An 11,716-nucleotide genomic window follows, 5' to 3' on the forward strand; every position below is an offset into this window, starting at 1 on the left:
GGATAAAGAAGATGTGGTACGTATATGGAATATTACTCACTCATAAAAAGGAATGAAATCGGGTCGTTTGTAGAGACGTGAATGGATCTAGAGACTGTCATACAGTCTCTAGATATAATATAATATCGTATATTAATTCATATATGTGGAACCTAGAAAAATGGTACAGATGAACCAGTTTGCAGGGCAGAAACTGAGACACAGATGTAGAGAACCAATGTATGGACACCAAGGGGGGAAAGCGGCGGGGGGTTGTGGATGGTGGTGTGATGAATTGGGAGATTGGGATTGACATATATACACTAATATGTATAAAATGGATAACTAATAAGAACCTGCTGTATAAAAAAATAAATAAAATAAAATTCAAAAATATATGTGTCCATTTTGGGGACAAATGAATGAATGAATCAATAAAAAGGGAAGGATCGATTTTGTGGTGATCATTTAGACTGGCCTGATCTCCACTCAGCTGGAAAGGATTTTAGATGAAATCTTATCAGACAGATAGGGGACACGATGTCTGAGATCCTTCCAGGCCAATGAGCCTTTTGCTCCAGAAACGCTGTTTGTCACTTTGCTTTAGCCATTGCTTTTATCATTCTCATGGGGAACTCTGTGTGTGTGTGTGTGTGTGTGTGTGTGACAGAGAGAGAGATGTAAGATAGAGACAGAGAGACACACAAAAAGACAGAGAGAGACTGAGATAGAGACAGAGAGACAGAGAGAGAGAGAAAGAGATTGTGCTGCCATGCAAGGTGATGGGAAATGACCCAGAAAGGCCCCTGGAAACGACCGTGGTCTCCCTTCTTTCCTCATTCAAGCGAGTGAGAGCTCATAGCTCCTTTGGCAGGGAGTAGGCCAGCTGAAAAATGTCAGGCCCCCTAACATCAATGAATTTTGCATTTCCAAATAATGGGTTTATGATTAAACTCCAATAACTCAAATGCACACTCTGTGAAGAATTCCAGTCTCAGCTGGTAATTCTTGTTCTCTTGAATCCCTTCCTCCCCTTTATTTGTTGAATCTATGCCTCAAAATCCCTCCGATTCCAGCCATAAGTGGGGAGTTGATGCAATTTTCTAATGACAGGGAGACATGTCCCCATGATAGTGAAGCCATCCTGAAAATTGTAGGAAAAAACACTAAAGAGCACGAGGCTGGAAAGGCAGACGGATTCACTAAAAATAGGCTGTAGGATCCGTGCTTTCTTCCTCTGGGAGACTGGTGTAACACTGACCTCTAGCTGGATGGAGAGAGTGAATTCAGCTGGTGCCTTCTACTCCGGTTGTTGGATGTTTGGCTGATCTGAAGTGAAAAGAGAATATTTGGAAATTTTCTCTTCCTTAAGAATGTTTCCTGTATTCTGCCTGGCTTCTCTTCTCCTCAAATAACAATATCACCGTTTGTATAGTATTCTCAACATGCTAGGCCTTGTGAGTTTCCATATTAGCTCTAATTATTCCCAATGACCCTGTGAGGTAGGTGTTATTGCATCCATTTTCCTGGCAGGAAAACTGAGGCTCAGAGAGTTTTATAACTTGCCCCACACATACTCTTATGAGCTGGCTGAATCCGTATTCTAAATCAGGTTTGTCAACTCCAAAGCCTGCCCTCCTTCTCCTGACTCTGAGTCTGGCAGAAGCCCCAGGGAGGGTTTGGGTGTCTGTTCCACCCCTCGGGGCCTGTTCTTTGGGAAAGGTCTCTCAGTCACTGTGCTTATTTATTCTGCTTCTACCTGACTAATTCCTGTTTATATTCAGAAGCCCGGCTGAGCCTCCTTCCATATACGTCAGTCCCTGTAAAAGCAACCATCTGTCTCCCAGGCCCTTGACTTTCTTGGTGATAACATCTTCATTTTCGCAGACTGAGAGCTCTGTTTTAAGCCATCGGGTGACTGGTTAGTAGTGAATCAATAAAGCTACCCAATCATGGCCTCACATGGAATTTGAAAACCCACTGGGGGTTGAAATGTCCAAGAAAGTGTAATTCGGTTTATTTCTGTTTATATTTCTCTGTGTGTTTTTAAGATGTTCTGGTTGCGATTTTTCTGGTTGATGGATGGGTTTCAAGCTAACTGTTAAAATGGGATTGGGGGTAAAATGCTGGAAAAGTGTTTCATTCTCACCTTGATGAAATGATTCAGCTGAGCATGTGGGTGGTGAGATGGGTACAGAAAGAGGAGTTCTGAAATAAAAATTTTGTTTCTTTAAAAAAAAGTATTAGCTGATGTAAAGACTACTATTGCTTATGTAATGAAGTGTTTCAACTTTCCATGGTGGGGAGTCCCCTAGCACATATCTGGGTTATCCCACTGATGTGGCTAAGACTTTTCAGTGGCTTGCAAGCTAATGGCCTTTGTCTGGGTTGCTTTGTTCCTGTGAAGGCTTGCCTATGGCAGTCTGACATGTTCCTATTAGGGTACAGTGTTTACCTGACTTCACAGTATCTTACTAAAGATTTTAGTTGCCCAACTACTTAAAAATAATCACGAGTGCTTTTAGACATTTTCTATAAATAAAATGCATTACTTTTGTTAAAAAATGCGATTATAATATGCAGACTACATTTTTTATTTATTAACATAACACTGCCATCTTTTTTTGCAAGGCTGCAAATACTTTTGTTTATTTCACTTACCTTTCATTGTCCCACGTGGATTGAGTACACACGCGCTCTGATGCTGGGCTACAGGCTAGATGCCATGCCATTCCATTGTATGACTGAGCCATCCTTTAGTTCATGAATCTCTCACTGTTGGGAATTTTGATTTTTTTAAATAACATTTTGATATTATAAACATTGCTGTGATAAACTTCCTTGTCTCTATACAGGATTATTCATTAGAATAAATTTTCGGAAGTGTAGTTGCTGAGCCAGGAGTGACAACTCCACTTCTGAAAATACATGGTCAAATTCCTCTTCTGTGAAGTAAGTCAGACAGAGAAAGACAAATATCATATGATATCACTTACATATGGAATCTAAAAAAAAGATACAAATGAACTTTCTTTTTTTAGGTATGAAGTAAATTTATTGAGAGATACACACTTTGTAGAAAGAGTGTGGGTCATCTCAGAAAGCGAGAGGCCCAAATGAACTTGTTTATGAAACAGAAACAGACTCACAGAAAACAAACTTATGGTTACTAAAAGGGAAAGTTAGTGGGGAGGGATAAATGAGGAGGTCGGGATTAACATATACACACTACTATATAAAATAATCAACAAGGACCTATTATATAGCACAGGGAACTCTACTCAATATTCTGTAATAACCTATATGGGAAAAGAACCTGAAAAGGAATAGATATATGTATATGTATAACTGAATCACTTTGCTGTACACCTGAAACTAATACAACACTGTATATCAACTATACTCCAACATAAAATACAAATTAAAAAAATTCCTCTTCTGGAAGATTACACTAATTTACATTTTATCCATGCACATGCCTTCTTAACCTACTAATAAGCAGTGTAAAAATGCTAACAAAGTTGGAGACTTCAAATACTGTCCGGTAATCTCAACTTAGCAAACACCCATAGACAATAAGTAAGAGTGAGCATTCTGCAAGCTGGCCTGAGAGGACAAATACTATGAAGACCAGTCATGGTCTGTAAGAAACCTATGAAGAGTAGGGGAATTGGAAAGGACAGAATGTGTCTGGAGAGGAACTGACAGATGGCAGATGGTGTGGCTGGAACGAAGAGGATGATGGGAGGGGAGACAGAGAAAGGCTAGGTTAGGGTGCTTGAATTTTTCTCTACAGGGTGGGTTGGTCTGTTGGCTGGGAGTCAACACGAAGGCTTTTGAGAAGGGGCATATTAGGAGTAGATCTGATGTTTTGAAAACCACTCTGGTTCCATCTCATCTTCATCCTTCTTCCCTTTATCATCCTTCTGCTCCTGCTTTCTATGGGAAGTAAGAGGAGAGTGTTGAGAAAGTACATGGTTGGTTGTGTCTACATCAGTATTTACTCCTTAAAATTCAAAGTAGGGGGTGGGGAGGGTTTTCCTTGTTGTGTTGGCATTCATGTGGAAGCCTAGGGGAACTTAAGAATAAAACAGAGGAGCAACCAGAAGCGCTGATGACCTCATAATGCAAAATGAACTGCATATGCCTTTTTTGTTTGTTTGTTTTTTGCTCTGGGACAAAAAGTATAGAGACTGATTCTGGAAAAAAAAAATTACTAATTTAGTTTTTCTTTTTTTTTTAAAAAAAGACAGTTTTCAATTTGCATTTCAAATTCATCAGTTTAAAAAATGTTGAATCAGTAATAATAGTCTGACCTTATGTTTCAGGGGATTCCATATCATGCATTGTATTCCGGTTAAAGATAAATGAACACTACAGTCCAGTTCTGGAAAAGATGTTCTATTTGAAAATCTACCAAGTTAGAGATGTATTAATGAAGAAAGGGCAAATCAGAGGAAGGAGAGACGGGTAGGAAGTGAACCAAGAAAGAAGAGAAATTGAAAGCTTTAGCATCATTTTTCAAGTCCTTGTTTCTGAAGCAGACTCTTTTGAGAAATTTTTTTCACCTCTCTGCGTAAGATGTTAGAAACAAAATGACTATTAGAACATTTCATACTTACCTTAAATTCTGGAGTCTGGATCTTTGTATCCCCTTCTTGAGGATCATGTAGAAGGCAACTCAAAAGCCATAAAACTCTGGCCTCCAGCATGATGTGTGACCAGCGTGGATGCCCATCCAAAACCCAGAGCCTCCCTCTTTATCTCTCAGTTCACAGACAGGCAGGTCTCCTCCTGGACCCGGGAGAGGAAATGGCATAAGATAACAGGTATGGAGGTGATCTGGAAGGTTAAAAAATAATTTCTTACAGACACAGCCCTTTAAAAAAAATTACTGTTCTCTTTTAGATTAATATAGCATAACAAATCGAGACACACACAGACTCTGATGACAGATATCTCCTGGTGACATATCACATCTCTTTCACATTGTCACTAGTACAGAATGAACCCCCAAACAGTATGTGTTACACCAATGTTGCCACGCGGTTGACAACTGGTTTTCCTTAAATATCTCTGTTTCCAATTCTTCGAAAGCTACAGACCATACTTGTTTTGCTTCACATGTGTGTGTTTTCCCCTTTTAATAACTGAAACCAGGTTTACCCTTGACTCTTTTGGTGTAGATAATTTTTGCTAATTGGTCTTCTAATGTCTTACACGTTGACCAGGAGTTTTATTGACTCTTTTGTTTATAAGTGAATACTAATAAAAACAAGAGTGACATAATCATCATATTCAAGGATTTCTGATATGGTTAGCTTTTGGACAATGACCTATAATTTGCTAGTATAAATCTCTCATTTGTAGAAATGGAAGAGTCATTCTTTGCATTCTGTTGTTTCATAACTCATTCGTTTATACAAATTTGCAGTATAAGTTAATTATGGGAACTTAAAGGAATAACCATGTGATTGTCTTCTCTGGGCTTCTGCTTTAGACATCTGAATCTCTGTACCATCACTCTTTAAAAAGGTTCAATAAATTTTCCCAAAGAAAGCTACCTCTCCCCTGCATTTTTATCTCCCATAGAGTAAATATGTTTTCTATGTACAGCTGGAAACTCCCCAACTTTCTTTAAATCTTGCTGGCTTTAGATGGGCCCATGATGTTCTATTTGAGGCTAACCTAGTAAGGGGAAGAATGTTAAATTATCTGGGGCCATTGACTCAGCTTCCAACAGAGTGATCATAGGTCTTGGTTAAGATGAAGGGAATTGATGCTCCTGTCCTGGCTGGAGTTATTGATGGAGGACCCGAGTTGCCCAAGTTGACCCTTTGGCCTTCAAATCTGGTGTAACATGGAAAACCCCTCCCAGCATCATCCTTCTTCACGGCAGTGTCAGGAACCTTTTGTTTGAATATCTGACTTGTCTGGAGCCCTACAAGGGAGACAGGGCACATTCTGAGAGAGATGATGTTTACCATGAGCAGGAAAGGAGACTGATGGAAAGTCCCAGCTTATCTAAAACCCAGGGGCCAGACCTTGAGATAACAGCACTCTGTTTTAAAAGTGTTTATGTCCAGAAAGAGGAATTTTGCAAGGGCTCAAAACATGGCCACTGTGGCATGAATAGGGTCTCCCTAACCACTGCCCAACCCTAGAATGTCTGTTTTGGAGAGTACAGAGATGTCGTTGGGAAAAGCAAATTATATAGTACTTATGAGCCTAAATTTTTAACAATTGGTAACAGCAAAGTGAGATAATCTTGGTTTGGGAGAAAGTGAGGTAAACTATAGAGGAAGATTTATTTATGCATCTTCCCTCCCCACTTGCTGTTAATAACAACCAATTTAAGGGCTTAGTGTTCTGAATGCTTCATATAGACTTGTGACTACCTTGATTTTTATCATCCTTTTTCACAACTGAGAAAACTGAGGGTCACAAAACTTAAATAACTTTCCCATGACACAGAGCTGCATATGCAAATACACGTACATACACAGATGAAAGCTGTCTTGACTAAGTGGGATTGATGAGCCATGTGTGTTGACGATTAAGAAGCTCTCTCCATATTCCACTGTTAAGAGCAAGAGGACAGTGAACAGACAGCTACATAAGTAGCTTAGTTCTCCTAAAAAAATAGCACAAGTCAATCCCGGTGGATTTTGTGAAAACTGTAAAAATTCATTCCGATGACTTTTTCATCTTTACCCACTACCCTGAACAGTAACTGGTATAGTTGTTACTGGTGAAAAATGGTGCCAAAGCCCTGGCAAATTTTCAGTTTACAAAGAACACTACTGTCATTTTTTGCTGACTTTGACTTCCAGAACAGCACGGAGGGTTCCTACTTTCTGGAAAGACTTTCAACCCCAAAGAGTGGAAACACAAAATCTGTTTTGCTTATCCCTCTGTCACCCCGAGCATTCCAGCTCATTAAGGTTTCTGTGTATTGATTTGGTACATGGTGGCTGGGCAGAGTGGGTGCCGGGAGAGTGGCAGATGAGGCTGGAGAGGTGGATGATAAGATCCTAGCGTGCTTTGTGGGCCCTGGGAAGGATCTGGGGTTTTTATTACAGTGCAGAGAGAAGCCATTAAAGAGACTGGTGCCAGCGGATGACATGATCTGAGGTATAATTTTAAAGGATCATCCTGGCTGCTTTGTGTAGTTGATGTTTGTGTACTTATGCTTTGGAAGGGGACAGCCAGGTCATGGCATCTTAGACTTGGGGAGTGGCAATTATGATGGGAAAGAGGGGATGGATTTGAGATGCATTTTGGAAATAGGAATTATAGGATTTGGTGATGGATTGAATGTGAGAAGATGAGGGTGGGGGAGAAGGAAGAATTTAGGATGACTCAAGTTTTCCTGGCTTGAGCAAATGGGTAGATAAAGGTGACATTTGTTGAGATGGAGAAGACTGCCAGAATAAAAGGCTTAACAGAGATAATCAAGAGTTCAATTATAGAAATGTTAAGCAGATATCAGGCACAAGCATGCAATAAACAGTTGCAAGTATTGACTAAGGTCAAGGAGCTATCTGGAATAGAGAGATAAATACGGGAATCATTGGCATAAGGATGGTCTTTAAAGTTTCGGGAAATGAGTAAGAACCCTTGTGGTAAACATGTCAAGTGAGAAGAAAAAGGGCTCAGCACTGTGCTTTGAGGACTTCAATATTTAGCAGAGACGGTGGAGCCAATAAAGGAAACTGAGAGAATGGAAACCAGAGGAAGAATATTTCAAAAAGGAAGGAACAGTCAGTTATATTAGCTGGGATCAAGTAAGACGAGGATTGCACTGCAAGGTTAAATATACATTTACCAGGGAAAATTATATGCCATGGGTGGTCTCAAAATTAGAGATTTGCAAAGACCTCAGGACATATGTTGGGCAAATAATAGAAGTTTACTGTTAGCTTGTAGAGCATAAAAGCTGTGTTAAATCACTTTTCAACTTAGCTAGATTATTAGTATCATGGGGGTAGGGCTTGGGGCAAAGTCAGGACTCCTTATCTAGTTAAAATCTCCTAATGGACAACTCACACAGAACACCAAGTTCTTAGCAATATATATCATAATTAAGGAAGGGAGAGAATTCAGGGAGCAAAACCAAAAGCTGTGTAGACAGGGCAGGGTATATCATCTTTATGGTCACAGCAGAGTTATTAGGCATTTATTTTCATCTTCATTTAACATATTCCTTTGAGAGCAGATCCAACAGGGGGATCTTGAGAAAACCAAAGTTTGTATTAAGCTTTAAAGGCCAGATCTTGCTTTTGGGGTCTAGACCAGGCCCTGGGGTTCTCTTTAAAAGAAAGGGGAGAAAGGTATCCTCTTTTTATGTGATTGATACCAAGATTTCCCTTCAGGTAAATTTGAAAATAAACTGACCAAACCGGCTTTGCCCAATTTAGGCTTCTTTTGAGATTGAGAAAAAACTGCAAGACTAAAATAGAACAGGAGATTATATCCAAAGGAGATTAAGAGATTTTTGGCAATCGCTGCAGAGAATCAGAGAGACATACATGCACAGCTGGAGACAGAGAGAGAGAATAGGACACAGATCACACAGATAGAAACTCACAGCACTGGAGTGGGAGGCTGGGAAGTTGTTGGGAAGAGATCAAATGTTGGAACTTTCCCTGTAGAGGAGCTGTATTATGGAGGACCTTTTTCTCTGATTAGGTCCCAGACCTTCTTCCAGTATCCTGCAAATCAGAAAAATAATGCACACTGGAAGGAAAAGAGTTAAGGACATGGGTGGTTTTATTTGTACTGTAGAGCATTTGAGTTTCTTTGCACTTCTGAAATCAATTCAGGGTGAAGTGAACATCTCCCTTCGAGGATAGGAGTATAAGTACCAAGCAGAGCCCTCCCACTGGAAGATGAGGATAGTAAGAGAATGTCGCTTTTGTGAACATCCGGGACAGGTCTGGTTGGATTCTTGTGCCACCATCTACGACCAAACATTCAACAACGTTAAATTCATTCATTTGTGCGACGAATATTCGTTGATCGTCTACCACGCGCCAGGCTTTACGCAGGATGTTGAAGGCACAGATTAAAGCCAAGCAGTCAGGGTCCCTGACCTGGTGGTGCTTACATCCTAGGGGAAAGCACAGAAAATAAACAAGTGAACAACAAAATCATATGATTTCAGTTAAGGATAGGAGTGGGAAGAAAACAAAACAGAGTGCTGTGATAGAGAATGCCTTGGGGTGGGGGGCAGAATGGGTGGAATTTTACTGAGTGATCAAGGAAGACCTCTCTGAGATGATTTTTGTACTGAGGTAAGAAGGAGACAGCCATATACAGAACGTGCCAGGCTCACAAAACTGCAATGGCAAAGACGTTAGCAAGTTTGAGGAAGGAAAAGAAAGTCTATGTGGCTGGAGCTTCATGATGGGGAGGAGAATGGGAGATGATATATTTGGGGAAATAGGCTGCAGATAGGCTGACTAGGGGCATGAGGACCAATGGCTCATTTTAAGCTGCAGAGGTGATGTCACTGAACATGCAATCGGGGCAAGGTGAGCGCAGTTGGCTCTTAGGAGCCTGTGCTACTGGCTCCAGCACGCCACTGAGCACCTCCCTCACTGCCTTCTCTGCCTTTGGCTACTGATTGGGGCTGAGAATTGGGCAGCTGGAGCCACAGGCTCAGCCACAAGATGTGTGGAGAGCTGGGCCTCCCTCCTCACAAGTTGGCAGCTGCCTCCTGTTCTTTCTGGAGTGGTTCTGGGTAGACCCTATGTAAACATCCCCCAGTGCCTCCAATGCCTGGAGTTCTGCCATTTATAAATCGTTTCCTCCTTCTCTTCCTGGAGCCTATGCATTTTAGGTTGTTTATCAGCATTCTAGCCCCTACCCATTAGCCAGTAGCAGTTTTCTGCCCCCTGCTTTCTCCACCCCATCCCCCCAGTTGTGACAACAACACATGTATCCAGACATTGCCAAATGTCCCGTGAGAGGCGAAATTGCCCTGATTGAGAACTACTGCTCTAGAGAAATGTTGCCTGTGTGTACCAGGAAACACATAAAAAAATTGTTCACAGTAGAATTATCCTTAACAATTAAAAGAAAAAAACACCCTGGAAAGCATTCAAATATTTATCAACAATAGAATGGATAAATAAATTGTGATATATTCACACAATAGAATACTATACAGTAATAATGATGAATAAACTACAACTTTGGAAATTTTTGAAATATTATTTTGAGTGAAAAATCAAGCTGCAGGAGAATGCAAACTCCATGATTCCATTACACAGCATTTAAAAGTAAATGAAAGAAACAAGAAGTGCAATGTCTAAGGATATATACTTATGTAGCAAATCTTGAAACTAAGGGAATGAAGAAAAAAAGCTAAACTTAAGATAGTGGATACCTCTTGGCAGGGAGGTAAAGAGATTGGATGAGGGAGGAGCACAAGAATAGCTTCTATTTCTTAAATTAAGGGGTAGATCACAGGGGGTAGAATTAAGGGGTAGAATACATAAAATGTATTACATTTTATGCTTTGTTATTTATGTGTGTGACATGCATTCTTTTATAAGTAGCAACAACTGCATAAGAAAAAATGAAAAAGAAAGAAGAAATTATGGGTTTTTTTCAGAAGAAGAAACAAATCAGTCCACAGTGTGCCAGGAATGACTAAGTGAGGTGGGGAGAACCATCCAGGGCTTTCAGAACAGTAAAAACACCCTCCTCTAATCCTGGATTGATCTGCCTAGGGTTATAATGCTTTGAACACTTATCCTTTGACACTTAACTGAAAGACCTTGACCAGGTTCCTTTCCTTTTCTTGGGCCTTAGCTTCCACAACTGAAAAAAAATAAATGTGGGGTCTGGATTGGAAATCAGGGTTGGTAAATCCATGCATATCTTAACTTCATTCTGTGCCCATGGCAGGCATGAGTAATTGATCACAGCACTCATTCTCTCCAAATTGGAAAGACACCTCCCAATTGTTTCCAACATAGAACTTCAATTGATCACACGTAGCAAGAGAGAAGTCTATATTCCTAACACTTGATTCCTAAAGTTCCTTCAAGACTTGTCATTTTGTGTCCTTTCCCTCCCATTCTCTATTTAATCACCCTAATTAGTTTGGGAGCTCTTTAAAGGGTAGGACCCATTCCTTGCACTTAGTGGACACTAGAGTTTCAGTAAAAACTGGCTGCCTGGAAAGCACCATTTCTTCCACCTTTTGCACCATTCATATCCCAGATAACGAATGGAGCAAATCTTCTATAGCTCAGTAAGTGGACTCTGGCTGTCTATGATCTAAACCCATTCCACCCACTAGGCCATATTCAAGAGGACCAGGATCTAGTTTCTGCTGGAGATTTGTGAAAAAGACAAGGCAACTTCGAGAAGCCACGCGCAGGAGAGAGGAGCAGAAGACATTCGCTCATAAGTGGGTTAAGAGAGGATGTGGCCTGGAGGTCTGTATGGGGCTACTTTTAAGGGGAAATAAAGGTAGTCGAAATGGCACCAGGCAGATTAAGTAGACTTTTCTCTCTGTTGACTTTACCAACTCACATAATCTCTTGGGGCTACACCTCATCCGTTAACTGTCAAATGCGGGAGGTGGTTTCTTTGATGCTCTGATTCCAATTCGATGGACTGACATTGAAACTGTGAGTAAATCAGCGAAAGCCCAGAGGGATAGTTTACAACCAAGCACCACACGCCCTCCAGTGGCAGAAAACCAGTAACTCAGGTGAAA

The 11,716-nt window shown here is 40.6% G+C and overlaps 1 long non-coding RNA gene across 1 annotated transcript; it reads right to left on the reverse strand.

The window, feature by feature from the left end:
- Window positions 1-3,119: 3,119 nt before the first annotated feature.
- On the reverse strand, window positions 3,120-8,689 carry LOC132597752 (uncharacterized). Its single transcript, XR_009565041.1, has 3 exons — window positions 8,570-8,689; window positions 4,602-4,821; window positions 3,120-3,918 (listed from the first exon to the last, which is right to left on the reverse strand). It is a non-coding gene; the product is annotated as an uncharacterized lncRNA (long non-coding RNA).
- Between the last annotated feature and the right edge of the window lie 3,027 nt (window positions 8,690-11,716).

This window comes from Globicephala melas, chromosome 8, assembly GCF_963455315.2.
Source record: "Globicephala melas chromosome 8, mGloMel1.2, whole genome shotgun sequence".
Taxonomy (NCBI): domain Eukaryota; kingdom Metazoa; phylum Chordata; class Mammalia; order Artiodactyla; family Delphinidae; genus Globicephala; species Globicephala melas.